The sequence below is a fragment of the Mercenaria mercenaria genome, chromosome 19 (genome assembly GCF_021730395.1).
Source record: "Mercenaria mercenaria strain notata chromosome 19, MADL_Memer_1, whole genome shotgun sequence".
NCBI classification, from domain to species: Eukaryota; Metazoa; Mollusca; class Bivalvia; order Venerida; family Veneridae; genus Mercenaria; species Mercenaria mercenaria.
The window spans coordinates 489,640-496,538 of NC_069379.1; the positions used below are offsets into that span (position 1 = coordinate 489,640).

At 36.6% G+C, this 6,899-nt stretch overlaps 1 long non-coding RNA gene across 1 annotated transcript; it reads right to left on the reverse strand.

Moving 5' to 3' along the window:
* Positions 1-2,287: 2,287 nt before the first annotated feature.
* LOC123543194 (uncharacterized) lies at positions 2,288-5,770 on the reverse strand. Its single transcript, XR_006684903.2, has 3 exons — positions 5,690-5,770; positions 3,659-3,945; positions 2,288-3,073 (listed from the first exon to the last, which is right to left on the reverse strand). It is a non-coding gene; the product is annotated as an uncharacterized LOC123543194 (long non-coding RNA).
* Positions 5,771-6,899: the final 1,129 nt, after the last annotated feature.

Genomic DNA, 6,899 nt, shown 5'->3' on the forward strand with positions numbered 1-6,899 from the left:
TAAAATTTTCTTTTTATCTTGAGGGGTAAAATTCTAATTAGAAGTTTATATTTCTCTGTGTATAGAAGACATTCTCTATGAAAGAAGGGCTCATGTAACTTACTTGTTTCCAGCAACCAAGTACACATGAAACTTCCCAGTAACAGAAACTGGTGTAGGGGGTCCAGATTATGTCAGTGACAGGGTGTTTGTCACAACGTATGGAGGAGTTGGTCCTGTTCCCGGTGAAAGAGGTTTTGGCCACTAGTATGGAGAAACTGGTCCTGTAAAATTAAACCTTTCTTTAATTTTTATCACAAACAAAATTATACATTTCATGTGTTAGGGAATCTACTGTACAGATACTAGGGAAAGGTTCTTGTACTCAGATTCTTTACCAAAAAGAAAATTGGTTAATCAACTACACGTAGAGTGAATCATTTAATCACATGGCCTTAAAATTTTGTGGAGTTGGCCAAAACTGCTATTTTGAGGGGAAAGAAATTTTGTAAATTTTTAATTTTTTAACATGTTTTTTGGGAAGCCTAGCCTTCCCAAAGTCACCAAACTACGTATACCGACATTGGTGAAATTTCAGTTACAAATGCCGTTACTATCTTTCTCCATATGCCTGCCCAGTCAGCACATTAGGGTGAGTGTCAGCCCGTGGTCGCGTGGACTTTGGTCTTGATGTGGATTACTTTTTGGGTTCAATGAGTACAAAAAGACTGGAAGCATTTAGTGAAATATTGCAAAATAATGAAATCTTTTCTTGCCTGGCTTCTCGATTAAAATGCATACAACAGTTCAGTTACGCTTCCCTACAGTCCTCTCAGGGCTTTGAATTGTTTAGGACTGAATTTCATGGACTGACCCAAAAAGGAAATCCACAAAAATTAGCCCCCAATGAATACAATAGGTACTAATGACTTTTTTTGTTACATTACCTTTTAAGGAATTACAGGAAGAAAGACAACAAACTTAATACGAAATGGTACACTATACTTAAAATGAACAGGCAAAGTAAATCTGCTCTGAGCTATGTTACAATCTGGTACTTTGCAGAATGGGTCTCTTGGATCTGTCATCAGTGTACATCCAGGTGGAACATCGTTTATGTTACATCTAAAACACAAATTGTTAAATGTATTCACTAAATATGCAAGTCACATATTTTTACCAGATATTTCTTTTGCTGTTTCTACCAGGATTTGATTTTCAAGTACCCAGATGTAAAAAAGAACAAAAATTCACGGTATCAAATTATAATTGAAAAGTATGTTTTTAAATTTGATAATGTTTTTGATACTGTTTTTATTTAACAACTGAAATTGTAGAAAAATATTTGCATAAATACTTTGAAAAAGAAAAATAGTAATTTTTTTTATAATAAATATGAAACAATATTGTTGCATAGGATAAACAATGACAACAATACTCATACTTGGTCAGTACCAATTCAAGGAACACCAGATAAAAGCTAAAAATGCAGTTTGGTTCCTTGCAGCATAATGTGCCACTTGGGCTAGGTACCAACGTACATTCTGCAGGCAGAGCTGGAAAACTGGTACAACTGATAAACAAACTGATCATAGAAATTATTAAATATCATAACTGCACATGTCTGTCAACTAATGTCACATACAACACCATCACAATTTTTCATATATATTACAATAAGTCTCTGACATTTATTTATATACATGGCAGTCTGAAAGACAGCTAAGTCCCCCTCCACTGTTATGGATAGTGAAAGGGTAAACCTTTGACCTTGAGCTATGACCTTGTTTCATGAAAATCCTTCAAGGGGTTTAGGAGACAGAGAGCTCAAACCTTTGACCTCGAGTTGTGACCTTGACCTTGAGTTGACATAGCTGAATCATGAGTTCTTGATAAGGTGATCATTTGATCCAAGTATGATGAAAATCCTTTAAGAGGTTTAGGAGATACAGAGTGAACACAAAATGGAAGGCTCAAACCATTGATCCTAAGTTGTGGCCTTGACCTTGAGCCAACATGACTGACTCATGAGTTCTGCACATCATCTTGATAAGGTTATCATTTGACCCAAGTTTCATGAAAATCCTTCAAGGGGTTTAGAAGATACAGAGCAGACAAAAAATGGAAAGCTCAAACCTTTGACCCCAAGTTGTGACCTTGAACTTGAACCAACATGGCTGACTCATGAGTTCTGCACATCGTCTTGATAAGGTAATCATTTGACCAAAGTTTCATGAAATCCTTCATGGGGTTTAGGAGATACAGAGCAAAATGGAAGGCTCAAACCTTTGACCCTAAGTTGTGACCCTGACCTTGGGCCACCACAGCTGAATCATAAGCTCTGCACATTGTCTTGATGAGGTAACCATTTGACCCAAGTTTTATAAAATTCCTTCAAGGGGTTTAGGAGATACAGAGCACACACGAAATGGAAGGCTAAAACCTATGAACTTGAGCTGTGACCTTGACCTTGAGCCAACATGGCTGACTCTTGAGTTCTGCACATTGTCTTGAGTTGACCATTTGACTCAAGTTTCAAGAAAATCCTTCAAGGGGTTTAGGAGATATGGAGCAGACACAGAAGTGTTACAGACGAACGGATGGACAGAAGGACAGATGGAGACCATTCCTATAACCCCCGCAACACTCATGGCAGGGGATGAAAAAGGCCAATAATTCTTATTACATCATATAATGTCAATCTTGACTATATGTTCAATTGACTAAATGAGAAACACAAACTTGCCATTACGCATGTAAACACACTTCTGAAACAACTGAAGATACTGTTTTGTAAGTAAACATGACTTTTATAAAAATATTATCTTATTGCCAATTCAAAAAGTTTTACCAAGTTTGTAATTACAATTAATGTTTATAAGAAAGTAGTTCTGGAATGATTTTAATTACAATATCATAGGAATTTTTGCCGATGCATTACTTTGTGGTCTCTGTGTTGGTACTGTAGTCATGGGCAGAAGTCCTGGTCCCTTTGTTGTTAGCGGAGATGGTGTGGGGCTACAGGTCGGGATTTTAAAGCAGGGTTTGGCAGCATCTCTTACCAGCCGACAGTTTGATGCTAAGTGGTGGGCATCTGAAATGAAACATAAAATTACATACGGTACGGGAGATAAGACCCTGCAACATTATGGGAGTTACTTCCCTTGGTCCAAATCAGTTAATGTAACTTTACACAAGTTCATTTACTACATACAATTTGCAAACAACATAATTATGTCAAAGAAAAGTCGGGGGTTCATTTTCTTTTCTGTCTACTAAAACATATTAAAAAAGATTTTTTTCAAAATTTACCAACCAATTCAACATGGGCTAAAAAGATGAACTTTAAGAATTCCTTACAGTTACTGAGGCTGCAACTTTAAGTTCAGATATTTGTAAATTTAGGAATATTCCAAAGATTTTGTTCACTCTCCTAGTTTCCATTGAACACACCTCAAATTTATTTCAGTAATTTGTTTATTCAGATGACTACAAAATTTCAAACAGATTCAAAACAAAAATACACAATATAAATGTATGTCACTTACTTTTATTTAATGAAACGTGTAACAAAAACAGAGTGAAAGTTGTGTTAAAATGCAAGCATATTTTCCTAAAAAGGTCTTATTTATTATAGTGTCACCCCACGTGGCTTATGAGACACCTTTATTGTGCGTACCAATTACCTCCCAACTCCTACTACTAAGCCAGGGGCTAGGCGGATAGAAGTCGGTAACCATTCATTTATCTAGCTTGCTGTTCACGAACAGGCCTTTTCAGAATGAGTCCCATGACAAACATTCCCCAGACAAACGCTCTCCATGGGGCTCGAACCTTTGACCTCCCGATCACGAGGCGGATGCTTTAACCACTGGACCTGTGACCTATATTGTCATCAACACACTCACATGTCCATTCCCATTTCTCAGTGCAGTTTGTACTTGTGACCATTGAACTCCCAGAATTCTAAAAATAAAATGCATTATCATACAATATGCCATAAAAACAAAATATTTATCCAAAATTACTGAGGAAGAGGGTGTTTTTTATGAACATTTTTCGGAATGTTTCAATATAATACTATAAGCAAAATTTTGTAAATGACAAAGTGGTCGCATGTATCATCAGTCAACGTTTGTACAGTACAAGGCACATATTTTAAAGAAAAAAACAAGAGCTGTCACTAATAGTGACAAATGCCCCCGCAGCGCCTTGACCTTTGACCTGGTGACCTTAACCTTTGACCTGGTGACCTCAAAGTCAATAGGGGTCTTATACTCAATAAGTACTATGAGCATGTGAAGTTTGAAGGTCCTGGGTGCAGATGTTCGCGAGTAAAGTGCCTTCATGCAAAAAGTTAACATTGGCCCCTGTGACCTTGACCTTTGACCTGGTGACCCAAAGTCAGTAGGGGTCGTGAACTCAATAAGTACTAACAGCATGTGAAGTTTGAAGGTCCTGGGTGCAGTGGTTCGCGAGTAAAGTGCCTTCATGCAAAATGTTAACATTGGCCCCTGTGACCTTGACCTTTGACCTGGTGACCCCAAAATCAGTAGGGGTCATGTACTTAATAAGTACTAACAGCAAGTGAGGTTTGAAGGTCCTGGGTGCAGTGGTTTGTGAGTAAAGTGCCTTCATGCAAAAAGTTAACATTGTGACGAACGAACGAACGAACGAACGAACTAATGGATGGACAGTTGAAAACTAATATGCCTGCCTTTTGGGGCATAAAAAAAAACGAAAAAAAAAACAAACTTAATTATATTAAAATATTTAAGAACAGAGGATGGGACGTAATAAATAAGAAGGCACCATTTCTTTGATATTTTTTTATATAAACTGAAAAATAAAGCATTTATTTATGAAAATAGACCACTCAAAGCTAAATCTGCGGTTCTAGTGCCAGTGCCCCCAGTGCGCATTCTTTGTAGTATTTAGTTTCAAAATATGACATGTGCGCATATGTCACCCACAACTACCGTTTTGTTGAAATTTTGATGCATCTCTTGATTTACGATAAAACCGCGATGCCACTTAGTGTGTTCAAAGGATTACATTAATAATTACGTGTAAAAATTCGGTGTCTGTGCTGATATCTCTCGTAGGATTCTGAAAGGAGCTCATCAAGAAACATGTGGTATAATAAATAATTAGCACCAATTATCTCTATCTATCTATTTATACTGCAGCACTCCTCTTTGCGAGTATTATGTGCAGCTGCGCGCCTTTATAAGAAGTTTAAAAGTAAATTGGATAGGAGGATAAAAGTAATACACGATGTGTATTGCAAGCATGAATACAGTTGATAGGATTTACAGATAAAAGCAGTTTAAAAACAGGTCTGTCATGTTAAGCATTGTGTTCAAGTTTGGTCACACCCTGCTTAAACTGGTTCAGGGTGGGGGCTTGCACAAGTTGTACTGGAAGGGAATTCCAAAGCACTGTGGTGGCTGGAAAGAAAGATTACAGGGAGTGAGGATCGGAGTATAGGAGTGGGGATGCATATGTCTTGTTTGACGGGATGGGGGCTGACATAGGGAGGAAGTGGTACAGCAACCAAACCATTTACTATTTTGTAGAACATAAGGAGGCGCGAATTAGATCTATCTTCACTCCATCCGCACTCCATCTCTATATTACCTCCACGATTCCGGGAAGGAGGGGCTGCATGAAGGGGCCACTGGACAGTTCAGCGCCTTTAAAAACTCACCATTTTTAAAAAGCTGTTACATGTCTTCGTTTTGATGCATTTGCAACATCGTGCGAGTGTATTGTATTTGACGATTGTTTACATTTATTTCTTTACAAATGGCATTCTTATTTAAAGGGGGACAACTCATTTTTAGTAAAACTGTAAAACATGGACAGATTTAAGTTGCATGTCAAGATGCTGTTCATTTACTAAAAAATCTTTTGTTTTGTGATATAGATCTACTGCTAAACCTTAATACGTTATTATTCTGATTCTTAGATCTAGCAAAAAATCTTGGGAAGTTTGTTTAGATGTGGATTTTAAACTAATTATGAAAAAAAATGACCAAAGCTATCCTGTACAGCCTAAATCAGCACGTGTGGTGTGTAAACAATGGAATGGAGAAAAAAATGAATTTCTATCAAAAGCTGAATGTTTTGTCTATGTGTCCCGATTATAATAAACCACTGGGTCATTTTTTTACTGGACATGCATGATGAAGTCATGTTTACGAGTGTAGCCTACAGTAAACACGAAATCCCCGTAATTCACGTGCAGAACTAATCAATTCTCCTAAACATTTAAAACAAATATTTCACATATTATCCATCTAAATATAACATAACTGTTAGAGTTGTAACTTTTTTCATAATTATAATATGTTTACAGCGTTTTCGTAAAATATTAATATAGATCTAGATACATTCAGAAATAAAGGTACTACTTTTCGCGGCGAATTGATTGTGAGGTTCGGTTTGTACAATTACAGGTGCGTATCTATAACGCACTCTTATACTAAATTACTAAATGTCCCCCTGATAGACGCATTCTTTTTTTTATTGTTATTCACTTTTTGCTGACAATTTTTTAGTAGATGTAGTGATGTACAAGCACTTTCTAACTATTTATTGTTAAATTAAGGCCTACTCTCCATTTACATGTTAATATGTACCGATGATTGTTATTATTGTTTAACATTATTCCTAGTGTCGGAACCATTCTATTGTTTATGTTGCATTTATACTATGACATACTTGAGCTATACTAACGTTGTATTGCAAAATGCCTGGATGAAATAAAAGAATATGTTCTGTTCTGTTCTTGTTCAACACTGTTCCATTCACTGGTGGGTAACGCTCAAATCTTTCATCTATAATTCAACTAATAACTAACTCTATTATGTAATATAATGTACTCTTCTCGCCACAGCAGCTGTTATAGTGTATGT